This window comes from Dermacentor albipictus, chromosome 1 (assembly GCF_038994185.2).
Source record: "Dermacentor albipictus isolate Rhodes 1998 colony chromosome 1, USDA_Dalb.pri_finalv2, whole genome shotgun sequence".
Lineage (NCBI taxonomy): Eukaryota > Metazoa > Arthropoda > Arachnida > Ixodida > Ixodidae > Dermacentor > Dermacentor albipictus.
Genome location: NC_091821.1, coordinates 242,515,735 through 242,531,218, shown reverse-complemented (window position 1 = coordinate 242,531,218; position 15,484 = coordinate 242,515,735). Strand labels below are relative to the sequence as shown.

The 15,484-nt window shown below is 46.2% G+C and overlaps 1 long non-coding RNA gene across 1 annotated transcript; it reads right to left on the bottom strand.

The window, feature by feature from the left end:
- Nucleotides 1-710: 710 nt before the first annotated feature.
- Nucleotides 711-5,680, bottom strand: LOC139054312 (uncharacterized). The gene is made up of 2 exons (XR_011511119.1): nucleotides 5,260-5,680; nucleotides 711-3,501 (listed from the first exon to the last, which is right to left on the bottom strand). It is a non-coding gene; the product is annotated as an uncharacterized lncRNA (long non-coding RNA).
- Between the last annotated feature and the right edge of the window lie 9,804 nt (nucleotides 5,681-15,484).

Sequence of the window (15,484 nt, the reverse complement as noted above, 5' to 3'; positions counted from 1 at the left end):
AAATGATTGACGCGCGACTTCAATGGTGGTGTAATGAAACGAAGGTGTTGTCCAACTACTTAGTAGGTTTTAGAAAACATAGATGCACAATGGATGCAATATTAGATATAGTAACCTGTGTGGAGCACGAGCGTGCACGTGGAAACATGACGATAGCAGTATTCCTAGACATCAAGAGGGCATTTGACACCGTTACCCGTACAAAAAAAATTCTTGAGAAGGCATTGAAATATTGTTGGTCAATGTTGAGTTTTTTATTGAGGAATTATTGAGAGTATGTTGGAGAATTGTTGGGTTGAGTGTTGAGCACTCTTGAATATTGGCCACTGAAATCGAATTGAAACACCATTGGGTACCTCAATGTTGAATAATTGTTAAGTTACCATTGAAAGTCCATTGTGCTTAGACGGCCCGTTGTGTTCGTTTTGTTGAATGGTTGTTGAGTTACCATTGATACTGCGTTGGACTAACGTTGTGGTAGTTCTGTTGACCTGTTGTTGAGTTATTATTGCCACAGCATTGAAAAGCATTTCGTGCCACAATTGAGATGCCATTGAGATTTTAGAAGTCGCCATTGAAATACGATTGACGTTTCGTTGGGCTAGTGTATTTTTATTCATATATTGAAATTGCTTCGCTGTACACACTTGCATGCCCCGGTGCCTGCTCATAACTTTCCCAAACACAAACAAAATCAAAAGAGAGACTGATCAACTTGAAGTACCTTTATTTACACTAAAGATGTGTGCACGTGAAACATTATTACAGTACATAAGGCACCACTACATCGAAGCTGGAGACACAGGCTAGTACCTACAGCACTCTAGCAGTGTAAATACATTTGAAAAAACCTATACATATGAATCCAATCAAAAGGATCATTGTGCTCTTCACTATCGACTGAAGTTTATGACTAGAAGGCAAAGCGACTCAAAAGGCAGGGCTTAAGCATACCGTTGCAACAACCAACTTTGAACACATGAACACTTGGAGCTGCTTGCATGTGAATACACAAAAGACATCTGAATATGTTACATTAAAATGTTGCGCACACTAACACATCACAGGAAGAGCTACGGCTGACTGTAAGAAGGCAAAATAACCAACTTGAAACGAATGACTTCACGTAAATATATACAACCTTTAGCACGCGTCTTTCACCGTGATTAAAATTTAATGAAGTACCAAAGTAGACTTGCCTGAGCTTTGTTTTCGAGATATATATTTTTTCATGTTGCCCAATTATTTTATAAAATAACATCACTCAACTTAGCTATTATTTGACGAGACATCATTTAGAAAGTTGTCGGGCATGATGAACACCTGAATTGTGTTTCTGACAAGCCAGGATTGCTTTCTTCAGAAATAAACTTGTAAAGCTTTTGTGTAATGAAAGCAGCTTATCCCATGGTACAAGTCAAGAACAAACAGTACGCCGTTTGATTAAGTTAATTTGGGGTACAGAGGAGTTCGTTAGTGGCATTTCCTCAATTTAGTGAGCTCATTTTCAGGTAATATTTCTGGACTTGCACAAAGCTAATTAAAGCACTTTTGGGGCCTTTTTTCCTATACCCAGCAACTAAGTGCTACCTCAGTCAATAAAGAGATAAGGAAAGGGTAATACCTTGAACGATAAGAGAAAAAATAATTATTTAGCACAGAAAATTGGTAGTAACACATGGATAACACAATTCCAAACAGCCAAATAAATGGTCACCTGCACTTTCAGCATCAAGCACCCCAGAAATAGTCTTACAGTATGAGAAAAGGTTCCAATGACTAGACAGCCCGATTGCTGAGACAGTGAAAAACGCAAATAAACCATATACGAAACACCAATTACCTCAATTTCACAGATAAAATGTTATTAAAATAGCACCAGAATTCTGCTGCATAAAATATACAAAGGTTGCATAAAAATTGGGACAAAGCAGTAACTGAAAGACAGAGGGAGCTACAGCGCACCCATGTTGAAAAAGATTACAAGGAAAAGGATATATATGCATATTTAAGTTTACAATTTTCGCTCCAACATATAGAAAAAGAACGCATGCACTTAGAGCATAAAAAGGTTCATGTGCCTGGAGAATGCAGCGCAGTACAAAGAAGCGTCATGAGAACCGAAAAGTAGATCTTACTACGAATGCTTGCAACCTACAATCAGGCATGTACCATGTCATGCCTTGAATGGATGAAATTCATAAATGTTACACACAAAGGAAGTTACCATCACTCTTATCGGCTTCCTTAGACTCCTTGAAATTGAACTAGAAAAATGTACTCAGTGTCGAAAACAAAGAGAAGATAAGACCCTATAGCGTTCTTCCTGAAATGAACAGCGCAAATAACTTCATGTATCAATTCTATGGACACTTCGCCAATTCGGTGTACATTTATATTTCACAACCACCCAAACAGAGACGAGAAGGATGAATTAAGGTAGGAACACACATGAATGCTGACTCAAGTAGAAGTTTATTCGTGAAGACGAAGATTTTAAACATACTGGCCAACTTCACAAAGAAAAAGCCATGGATGCTCAGCATACACAGCCCGGCACAACAAAAAAGGACCGAAATACGTCCTGTAGAATAAACATGTGCGCCAAAAACTAACAAAAACATGAAAACTGAAAGCTTTCTCCTGTAAGCGATATTAACGAGAAGTACTGTAGCAACTCTTTCCCACTAAGGGTCACAGAAATCTTGTTTATGAATATTTCTTCGTGATCAATAAATAATGCTTCCGTAAGTCCTTTTGTGTTCTGGTCTCTGTGATGAAAGAATCGTTCTTTCTGCTCTTTACCGCAACACCAGAGGAGTTCCAGAAGCAATATTTATTGATCACAAACGAAACAATTGCGTAACCAAGTTATCTGTTGCCCTTAGTGGGGAAAAAGTTGCTCTCAAAAGAGTATTTCCCGTTGGGTAGTATCACTTATCGGACAAATCTTTCGCGTTTTCAATAGATTTGACCGAAAGTTCTCGTTTTTCACGCACGTTTATTCTACATGACATGGCTTTTTCATATTTTTTTCTTGTCGCACGTGGCTGTTTCTGCCACGCACGCACGGATTTTAACCTTTGCCAAGTTGACCAGTGTGTTTAATACCTTTTTCATCAAAAGCAAACATTTAGTAGAGCTTGCGCTCGTGTGTGCTCCTACCTATTTCGTCGTCCGCCTCTGTTCGTGCTGCTGTTTACAGTACCCACGTATCACTTGGTTAGGCTGGTAAACATTCTCACAAACAAAAATAAATGCCTCCCCTCAAAAGGTAGCCCATCCTTTACTACTAAACGCCAGAGCAAATCGAAAGTAAGCCTTCACAGCATCCATGCAGCAGCTGGTACACCACAGAGTAACACAAAAAATAGTTGAAAATCCCACTTGATGCGAGCTTGCTAGTGAATCAGCCGCATAACAACGGGTGTCTCTTGCATGACGCCAAGGTGCTTTTGGCGTAGAACACTTTAACATCTGGGAATTTACTGCATACGTAACCTGTGAGAAGGGAATGTGGACAGAAAATGAGATTGCGCGGATTAAGAATCTGCCACGCACTGCACATAACTACGCACGAAATAGAAGTACACACTATACTGACAAGTAAAAATTTGGGACTATTTACGAGTGCCATCGAGAAAAGGAAGGAATGGGTTGCTACGGTAAATGTTAGCTAAAACACGCACAGTGATGTTTCACAGTGGGGAAAATATTCCCGGCTCTCTCGCAGAACCAAAGACCACGCGACAGTGCATAACCCATACCAAACAGATATCGAATCTTTTGGTAGAAGTCCAGTAGAAGGGATGACCTAAACATACGCCGAGAGCGATGCGAGCGTGAGCGTGCCTGTACGAGTGAGAACATGTACCGCTTCTTTGAAGCTAGCCGCGCTCCGGTGTGGCTCCGATCATCCCGCGCGATTTGTGTGCAGAACGTCGCGTACACGCCCTTGCGTTGCGCGGTAGCGTCCGCGCAGTGAGCTAGCTTCATGCACGCGTCATTCTTCACCGCGCACACGGTGCTAGAGTGCGACGCTTAGCTCGAGGCGACAACGCGCCGATCGGCGCTCCTTTCGCTTCTGGAAACAACCCATATTCGGATCGGTCCAACTCAAAGAGGCAGCAGAGAACGGTGGCATGTTTCGGTTATCGCTTATTAAAATTGTACAGTACGTCTTCAACGGCAAACCGCCGCGCTAGATAAAGATGCTTACTGCGGTAGTTTTGGCGGTGATAGACGATAAGGTGAGCCCGTCGGCGGCTGTGTTCTTTGACCACGTCACCACACCTCTGTTCATTTGCGCTGTGTATCCATGTACAGTCACCGCGCGGAAGCTGTGACTAATCGGTTGGCCGTTCTCCGAAAATCCCAGAGAGGCGAAATATATTTCGCGGTGCGCCGCATCATTAGACGCAACCTAAATCGAGGCGCGCTTAACCGCTACGGCACAAAAGGTGATCACACTAACCGTATGGTATACGATGAGCCACTACGGAAAAAAAAATTCTGATGTTCCACGTGCCAAACCAACGATCTGATTATGAGGCACGTCGTAGTTAGGGGCTCCGTATTAATTTTGACTTTCTGGAAATTTTTACGTGCATACAATGCACAATGCACGAGCGTTTTTGCATTCCGCTCCTTTGGAATGCGGCCGCTGCAGGGATCGTATCCACGACCTCGATCCCCAAATTACCACGGAGGCCGCCATAATTACGAAATGCGTAAGCGTGAAGTGCAACACTGCCTTCCGGTACGAGTGTGGTACAAGCGTAGCACAGCTGCACACCTGCTGCACGATTATTTGTCGCGGTTCTCCTAAACTCGTAGTGCCTGCCTAAATACATTGAAAGGCAGCGCGCCTCTCACGTATCGGAACGCGATAACAAGCGCTTAGACGGCATACGTGAGCCCCCATGAAAAATTACGTGGCAACTGTACAAAATTATCACTGCGCAGAGAAGCCAATCCTTATGTTCCAATTGTGTTCTCTCATACAAATGAAGGAAACGTTATTAGACAGGAACAAATGAAGCAATGAAATTTTACGCACATGGGGCGCCGCTGCCTCTTCGCCTACCATTGTTTCTGTTTCAAACGAAGTGACGGCGGCAGCGAGAGTTAGTATCGCGCGCATTTGCTCCGGGGCATGCAGTTTGCTTCAAGAAAGTGAACGGTGTGCTTAACATGTCACGCTCGTCAATGTCAAAATAGAAAAGAAGGCTACGTGACCAAGAAAACGAGATTACTTACCTATCTTCAGAAGTGCGGCTGCGACTGCTTCGGGGTGCCTTCTCTCCAACAGGCATCATGGCCTCTGCCGCGCAACTCATCAAAACCGTCAGGCTCGCACATCAGTAGAAGACTAGTTGTTGGGTGAGCCAACCACTTCACCGGGTAAACGTCCCACTTATCGTCGTTAAAGCATTCCACTAAAATGTGCGTCATGATGTCCGAAAAGAAAATACTTTCATCAAGAAGCACGAGGCGTGAACTACCGCACAACTGCAACCGAATAACTGAGTCCGAAAGCCGTTCACAGCTTCACATGGTTTCACTATCGTATTCAGTTATAAAAACCTTTCAAACACAAAATAACGGCACTTAAGAACCACTAATTAATTAGCAATAATTTTTTATCAACTAACCTTCATAAATTATTAAGAACTACCTAATTTATAGCGTAAACAATAAATACTACGACCAAAAAATGCGACTACGAAACTAGCGGTTACCATGCGTACTGTTGCAAAAGTGTGCGCAAAACGAAGCTCGGTTGCGCCCGTTTGCGCGCACACATATGCACCCGAACGCTACCTTAACGTTTGTCGCGCCACCTAGAAATAAAAATTACTACTAGTTTTTTTCATTTTTACAAAAATAAAGCTTCTAAAACAGTTTGTAGCGTTTTTGCAGATGACAAGGTGACAAGTAAGGTACAATAAGCGTCCGTTACCTGTATTTCTTTCATTTCCCTTTCGTGTTCTTAACTGAACATACGAGACCTGCAGGCTTGGGAGAGGACGACCGTTCGGCGAGATAAATCGCGTGCTGCGTGCAAAGCGAGAAACGGGAGCAGCCGCAGATACAGCGATTAGCTGTGATACTGTTGCGGCTGTTGCTAAATCTGAAGCTCTTTGAAGTCAATGGTTATAGCGGCTGCGCGCTGCAATCTCAAAGCGCGTTCATTCTTTGATCTCTAGTACCACGGACATTGGACAAAAACTATATTTGCTTTACGGACAGAGGGTACGTCGCAGGAAATTCGAAGACCTCACCCGTGTATGTTTGTAGCGTGTGCGCGCTTGCATCCTACGGTTCCCACAGTGCGTCCGATGCTCGAAGGTAGCGTCGTCGCCTGTCGGCATCTGTCTTATCGCCGGCCGCGCTGCCGCCGTGTCTACTTTTGGGGAACTCCACATGCGCGTAGTCACCGTGTTGGCAAGTGAATTTCGCATTCTTCTGCTCCCCAAAACGTGCTCATTTCGGATCGTACCAATGGTTATGTCATCTAGTGTATGTTAAAACGACGATGGCATTTGTACACCGGCGAAGAAATAAATCGTTATGAACTTGGGCGGTCATGAATCTAGTCTAACGTTGCAGTTTTTACGTAGCGAAAATGGCTACGAAAGTGGGGCGGTCCCGGAGATAGGCGCTTCAAAGCGCCAGCTGTAGCAACAGCACCAGGAAGTGGCACGCGGTGCACACGCCAAGCATTTCAGAGCTCACTGGCTTTCGAATGAGAGGAGTATGCGCGCGCTCGTGGCCTATTGGTTAGAGTACCGGGCTCGACGGCCGACGTTCGATTCCACCCCATCGGTCACACATAATTTTCTATTAATGAAAGCGAGGCGAAAGAAGAACCTACCTGCCGCAAAGTGACAGGAATGAGGTTGGAACTCATCGCAAACCATGTTTGGAATGTCTTCATATGCGAGTCCTAATTATTGTATACTGGACTCAACTGCTACACAACAAAAGAACAACTAGAAAAATCAACACAAATTACCCAATAAATTGTTTATTGAGAACACTCAACGGTAATATTGTTGTGCAAGGGTTGAGTGAATTCAATTGCTCTTGAAAATTTGTTGAAGTCAGTTGTTTCAACAATTCCCCAACAATATATCAATGGTTAATCAACACTCATTTTTGTACGGGTAGTCACGTTCATGTTCTGCTAAGCATGTTGGAACTTGGTCTGTCTGGCCGGTCCTTGCGATGGATTTCTGAATTTTTATCAGGTCGCAAAATATTTGTTCAGACGGGTGAAGGAAAGAGTTCTGAACATATTGTAAAACAGGGAGTACCACAGGGAAGCGTACTCAGCCCCTTCCTTTTTAACTGCGTCATGGCTGATTTAACGCGAAGACTGCCATCACAGTTAAAGTTTTCACTGTATGCAGATGATGTGTGTATTTGGACATCTGGGTCTAAAGCTCAACTACTCCAGATGGCATTGCAAGACGGCATAAATATCATCAACCAATTTTTGAGAGAAAGAGGAATGGTACTATCACATGCAAAGACTGCTGTATTGCCCTTCACTCGGAAGGTGTTAAAAAATTTCACTCTTAATCTGGAAGGACAACCTCTAACGATTGTCACACAGCATCGATTTCTTGGCATAATACTTGATAGGCAGTTATCCTGGGCACCCCACTTAAAAAAACTCGAAAACGAGGTCAATGCCATAGTGACTGTACTTCGCAGACTTGCAGGCACATCATGGGGCGGATCAGTATCGTCCATGCTGACTGTTTACAATGCATTAATACGACAAAAAATTGCATATTCCGCGCCCATCTTACACGGACTTTCCCACACGTCAGAAGAGAGACTTCAAAGACTTTTAGCTAGAGGACTACGCCTGTGTCTAGGAGTTCCACGAGCGACTTCGAGTTCTCTTGTAATAGCTGAGGCTCGCCAATCACCATTTCCAGTTATGCGAACTACAGAAACATGCCGGCATTATTTCCGCCTTCAAACCCAGCATAAAAACCACCCATTGGCTCTAGACATAATGAATCGAGATAGAAGTTATGTTCATATAGAAATTCAAGAAAATCTTCACATATTGCCAGAAAATGAATTTTGGAACTCAGACATCGAATATCCTCCATGGCTGCTTGCAGTTCCAAAAATTGAATTATCAGTAGAAGGGATATTCAGCAAAAGAGACATGTTCATTCAAGCTGCTCAACAACTAGCACTATACCAGATATATATGCGGTATTCAGGATACACACACGTCAGACGGCTCCAGTACAGCAACCTCTTCAACTTCATCATTCATTATACCGCACCTCAACAAACAAGAATCATTTAAGTTATCTCGTGCGACTTCGTCCACAACGGCTGAACTGTTCGCAATCCTATGTGCGGTAAAATTTATATTGTCAGTAGCAGAAGCGCAAAAATGGGTAATTTTAAGCGATTCACAGGCGGCACTAACATCACTCTGCAGCACAAAGGGGAAAACATTCAGCGACAGTATAATATATGAAACACTTAAATACCTCACAAAGGCAAGCGAAGCAAAACATGCAATAGCATTCCAGTGGATACCAGGGCATTGCAACATTCCTGGCAACACAGCAGCTGATGAAGCAGCACGACAAGCGCACCTGAAAGATGATACGGCTCCGCTCCCAATATCAAAGAATGAATTACGCTGCATTATAAGGACAACGTCTTTCAACATGTCTAGAAACACTTGGTTTGACCAGAATTCTAAGAGCTCTGACTTATATCATATTGATCCATTTATTGAATTCAAATTTTCATTGTCATTAGATAGAACTATGGAAACGCTTATTCATCGATTAAGGCTAGGCACTGCCTACACAAAGCATTTCTTACACAGAATTGGCCGAGCGGAAACCCCCGAATGTGATTGCGGATTTGTAGATGAAGATATATATCACCTCCTTCTAGATTGCCCACATCACGACACACCAAGATGCCGACTTAAATCAGCGCTAAGTAAATTAGACCGCAGACCTTTCAGTTTAAGGAAACTTTTGGGCCCTTGGCCAACAACGGCCTTGCAGAAGAGCGCTTTAAAAGCACTAAAGACTTTCTTTGAAGACAGCGGCATCGCTGGACGCTATTAGTGCTTTCATTGTTTTGTTCATTTCAATGTGACTCTATATATCCATCTGTTTGGGAATTATGTTATGTTGACTGCTTTGTTGTGACTGTGAATGATTGTTTACACGATGTATATACCACCCGCTGACTAGACAATGTGCTATTAGGCAACAGTATCGTTTGTACTTTTGAGACTTTCGATTACATAAGTGTGGAGACATTTGCCATGTATACTGTATGTACCCGCTGACCCGCTGACTAGAAAATGTGTTATTAGGCGACAGTATCGTTTCTACTTTTGAGACTTTCGACTACATAGGTGTGGAGACATTTGCCATAGTCTTCCTGTGGAAACGTTGCTTTATAAGTCCTGGTGCTTGTGTGAAATGATTATTTGATATGTAACCGTGAACCCTGAATGATGTATGACGGAACCACTCAAGAGATAAGGAGTAGCCGGCGCCTTAAATTGCGCGCCAACATCTCCTTATATCATATCAATAAAAAAAAAGAACTCGGATCTATTCTTAATAGACCCATGCATAAACCTATCAATTACGTCAAGTCTGAGAGAAAACAGAAAGGTTGAAACATTAGTGCACCTCCTGCGGCTTGGTACTGCATTTACGCGACACTTCTCATACAGGATAAAATGTGCCCTGCCCCTAGTCCGCAGTGTTCTTGTGGCTATGCAGACGAAGATGTACATCATCTACTCCTCAAGTGCACTAAATATGATTCATTACGAAGGGTATTGCAAGAAAATTTGTTACTTTTAGATATAAGACCATTCACTCTAAAAAAGATACTCGGTCCATGGCCGACGGCAGGTCTTCAGAAAAGAGCACTTCTTGCTTTGAAGAAGTTTTTCGAGGACAAACATTTTGGGGAAATATTAAATTTCAGTTTATCCTAATAAGCTAAATGAGTGATATAAATGTTGTACTGTGTTCAAAATTGATTTATGTGGCGATCGTGTTTGTTACGCTATGTATGTTTTGTGCTTTGTAGTGTAATTACTAGTGTTCTGCATTTTGCCTTATCAAGATATTTGACTATATATGCGTATGTGTGCTGAACTCACGCGCAAAACTTTGTGATTCTTGTACTGTTGGACTGTACTGTTTTCATACATCTGGTGTTCTACTGAGTGCCATATTTTGTGACTTTATTCTCTCTTTTTGCGCATATTTGCTTCCTTTGCTAAGTGACAAGGAGTAGCCGGTGCCGCCATAAAGGCGTCAACCCCTTCTGTTAATCCTTTCAATAACAAAATAAACAAACAAAAAAGATGACGATGATCTTCCTGCTCTCAAACCAGTACCAGCGCTTCAACACGAACCCAGCAAGATGTATATGAGGTGAATCTGCAAGCTGTACTATCTGATGCGAAAGTCGAAGAAGGTAGTTTTTAAAAATACAAAAAAACAGACATTTGCTGCTAGATAACCTGTCTACATTTGCCTCATGAAGTCAAGGGACTTCTTCACTTCATATACACACATATACAGTATGTCCGTAAAGTCATGGTGCACATTTCACCGGTCGCAGGAAAGCAGCAAAACAAGCCAAATTAAAAAAAAATTCATGTTGTAGATAGCACAATTGTAACCTTTGAGCTAAATTACTCGATGATGCGGTCATTACTTCTTCGAAAAGTCAAAATGCTTAATTGAATAATTCATATAAGTACAATAATTAACATTTTAATTAATCACTTTACGGCACATATTTCAATCTACGAACATTAAACGGTGAGCTTGCAAGGCATATCGACTCGAATTCTGAGGATGGCACCGGTTTTGATATAAGCGCCTCCAAACTTGCGGTAAAAATTGACTGTTGTTCCACTTAATTTTTTTAAACGCTGTTTTATGCATTGAAGCAGAAAATTATCTGGAACCAACGTATTTCGTCGTATACTTCGAAAATTAATTTCTCGAAACAGGTGTAGTCCTGAGAATTCGTTCGAAGTGGATGAGTCTTGCGAACTCGCCGACTACAATTCGCAAATTAATATATATGCCGTAAAGTGATCAATTAAAAGGATAATTAGCTTAGTTATGTAGACTATTCAATTAAGCATTTTGATTTATCGTAGCAGTAATGGCCGCCTCATCGAGTAATTCAGCTAAAGGACGTGAATTGTGCTATCTGGCACAGGCAATTTTTCAAAATTTGGTGTAGCCCCCCCCCCCAAAAAAAAAGAAAGAAAGAAAGAAAGAAAAGCACCTGGTATATAAAAGAAATTACTTATTTTCTATCCGAGATAGCAGACGGTTTGTTTCCGGACAAGTTGGCGACCTCGAAGAGGTACCTCGAAGAGGGAGCACGCCGACAAGTACGCCATGGTGAAACGCATCGACATTCGAGGAACGGCCCACGAGGTGAGCACTTACGAATCGGCGCCTCACGGAACAGTTAAAGGAGTGATACGAGGCATCCCGCTAGAGGACACCGCCCAAGAAATTCAAGACCTAGTGGTGCACAAGCACAACCCGACGGCGTTGCAGGCGAAACGAATTGGCAAGACCAGATCCGTGGTGATCGCCTTCGAGGGACCCAAGGTTCCCAATTACGTGCGTTACGGGAACCTGCTCGTTGAATGTTCACTGCACCGCAAGCAGATCGACGTCTGCTACCAGTGCGGCCGCGTCGGACACCGAATGGACGTGTGCCCCAATCCCCAAAATCGCATCTGCCGGGGGTGCGGCATCGCCAACCCGGACAAAGAGCATGCGTGTGTGCCCAAGTGCGGCCTGTGCGGCGGCAAGCATCTCACCGCCGACCGGGCCTGTAAGGCAAAATTCAAGACGCCGTACGTGGTGCGGCGCCGGCGCTGGGAACGGCGCCGGGCCATCGACGACAGTAGCCAAGAAGATAGAGGTCCTGCAGGCCGTGCCCAACGCAGCACCTCTTCGCGGAGCCGTTCGGGAACGCCGGCCCGCAAGGGCAGCCACCAAAGCCGCCAACGATCGCGATCCCGTTCCCGGGATGGCCCGAACAGGGCCGACCAGGCGCCATCGGCTGGCTCCAAGGACGGCCGCCGCTGGGAGACGATGGGGAAAGGAGGCAGTCGTAGCTCGAGTGGAAGACGCCGGGGATCCCGTTCGAGGTCCCGGACCAGATCAAGAACCCGGGTTGAGTCCAACCAACGAGGGATACTCGCCGAGAAAAAGGTGGGCTGGACTAACAGGTCTTCCGTCGCTCTAGGGGACGACAGAGAGTTCCCACCCCTCAACCCTAACCCACCTGCCCCCTCTAGCCAAAACGCCGCAACACGCCAAGAGTGCGGCGAATGTACAGACCTTAAAAGACTAATCGAAAGGCAAAACGCCCAGATTCAGGAACAGAATGTGCAGATCAGAGCACTCATGAGTAAAATAGACGCGCTAGCTAGCGGCAGCTCAGCGACTAAATTAACCAAAACGAGCCCGGCACCCGAGGACGCCAACGAGAAACGCAAGGTGCCGCGGAGGGACCCCCTCTCGCCGCGCCTAGAGCGGAGAGGAGAGGCGCAGCCCATGCACCAAGCATTGAATGTTCAAGAAGCGATGGACGCTGAAACCACAGCTGACTGCAAGACGGCAGCAGCGGCACCGCAGCCGTCAAATCAACAACAGCAACCACCGCAAGAGGGCAAACTGGCAGCGATACTCGCAGCCATCAATCAAATTAACGAGAATCTCGACAATATGAATGCCAGGTTAGAGGTCTTCGAGGGTCAAATTAAGATCCTGTCAGTCAAGCACGAACGACTGGCGGCGAAGACAGCGACGATAACCGTGAAGAACAAGTTCGCAGCGCTAAGGAAAGAACGCGCCAATAAAGTCAAGGAATCGATCGCGTACAGGCGCGGTCGCATCAAAACGTCAAAGGAAGATGGCGCAGACGCCGAACAGTAAAAAGCAAATCCGCGGGGGGGAAACAACGATCATTTACCAATGGAATTGCAGGGGCATCCGCACCAAGAAAGCCGAGTTACAACTTCACTTAGATGGGCTCGACCAGAAACCGGATATTATCGCGTTACAAGAGACACACGGCAGACCCAGACTCCCGGGTTACATCACGTACACGAATCCGACGGAAGGCGGGACGGCGTTACTGGTGCGCACCAACATAGCAGCCACCCAGCACCTCACCGCGCAAAAGGGCTGCGAACACACGCTGGTCGAGGTTCACACAAGGACTATTGGCAGTGCCGGAAACCTGTTTGTGATGAGCGCATACTGCAGGCCGTCACAAAGGCAGTACGACTTTGAAACAACAGTGAGCCAGGCGAAGAGGTTGGCGGGAAACAGGCCGCTCCTGGTCCTAGGCGACTTCAACGCCCCTCACACTACGTGGGGTTACAAATACCAATCTAAACGAGGCAAGGCTCTCGCAAAGGCAATGGAGGACCAAGAAATGGCGCTCCTCAATGAACCGGGCGTCGCCACCCGAAAGGGAAACAGCGTCAACAGGGACACCACCCCGGACCTGTCGTGGATGGCGGGCTCCCTAGAAGTGGCCTGGCGGAACGAAGACGTAGACCTGGGCTCCGACCACAGTATCATAAGTGTAACGATCAAGGGACCAAGGTACCGGGCAGCCCTCGGCAAAGCCCGGATCACCGACTGGGACCGAATGCGCAAGCACACGGACGAAGAAAACGAGACCTCCGGAGAAAACGCGGAGGAGGGCAGACATCAAACGTACGCAGAATGGGCGCGAGAACAAAAGATCGCGCTCGACAGATTTACTCAAGAAGTTGTGACAACGATGCAGACGCCCTTCGTCGACGCCAAACTAGCACACATGTGGGAGGCGCGGCACTCGCTCACGCGAAGATGGAAGCGTCAACGACGAAACAAGAAGCTCGTCAAACGCATCGCGCTCCTCAACAAACAGATCGCTGAATACGCAACCAAGCTGTGCCGAGAGAACTGGATGAGTACGTGCGACGGGCTGCAGGGAACGCTGTCGGCGCGCAAGACCTGGTGCCTGCTCAGACACCTGATCGACCCGTTGAGCAGCAAGACCGCAACCAACCGCAACCTCACCAAAGTTCTGAACGCTTACGATGGCAACGGCCAAAGGCTCATTGAAGACCTCAAGGCGATCTACCTCAAGACGGAGAGAGGGCGATTTCCGATACCGGAGGAGTACGGGGGACCGGAAAATCCGGCATTGGATGAACCGTTCACCATCACGGAGTTGTTAACAGCCATAGACGAGAGTAATAAGGCGAGCGCACCAGGAATGGACGCCATTACATACAAGCTGCTCAATAACATGAGTGATGCGGCGGCACGTGGGCTCCTGGGTCACATCAACAGAACCTGGGAAAGCTCGAAGTTGCCCGCAGAATGGAAAGAGGCCGAGGTACGGTTCATACCTAAACCCGGCAAACCTCTGACCATCGAGAACATGCGCCCCATCTCGCTCACGTCCTGTGTGGGCAAGGTCATGGAACGCATGGTTCTCAGAAGACTTCAAGCACACCTGGACGAGACAAATCAGATGCCGGCGACCATGTATGGATTCCGCCAGCACCTGAGCACCCAAGACGTCTTGATCCAATTACACGAATTGGTGATTAAAAAAGCAACGAGGCACGCGCCCCGGGGTATACTGGCTTTGGACCTCAAAGGGGCCTTTGACAACGTGTCCCACGCCAGCGTGCTCGAGAACCTGCGCAAGACGGGGTGTGGCCGCAAGACCTACGGTTATATCAAAGATTTCCTAACCAATAGAGCAACAACTATCCGGATAGGAAATGAACGGTCAGAGCCTGTGGAGCTCGGAGACAGGGGTACCCCACAGGGGTCTGTCCTGTCGCCTCTGCTTTTCAACCTAGCACTCCTGCCCCTGCCCGAACTACTCAATCAGATCGAGGGCGTGGACCACGCGTTCTATGCCGACGATATAACGGTGTGGACGAACCGCGCGGGTTCCGATGCCTGGGTGGAGGAAGCCCTGCAGAGAGCGGCAACGACCGTCCACGAGTATGCCAGGACCTGTGGCCTGAGCTGCGCTCCACAGAAATCGGAGCTGCTCATGGTACAGCCCGGAAGACCGAAGAAAGAGCCGCCGCCAAACATAATCATCACCATCGACGGCACAGAGATCAAACCAACGCAGCAGATCCGGATACTGGGCCTGCTGTTGTGCAGCGACGGCAAGGCGCACGCAGCCGTCAACAAAATCAAGACCACATCCGAGCAAGTCCTCAGCATGATCCGGAGAGTCACCAACCGGAACAGAGGAATCAAAGAAGAAGACGCACTGCGCCTGGTGCAGGCATTCGTCGTGTCACGCGTAACGTACTCCGCCCCGTACCTCCAGCTTGCGAAGGTGAACCGCGAAACGCTGAACACGACGATAAGGAAAGCAGTAA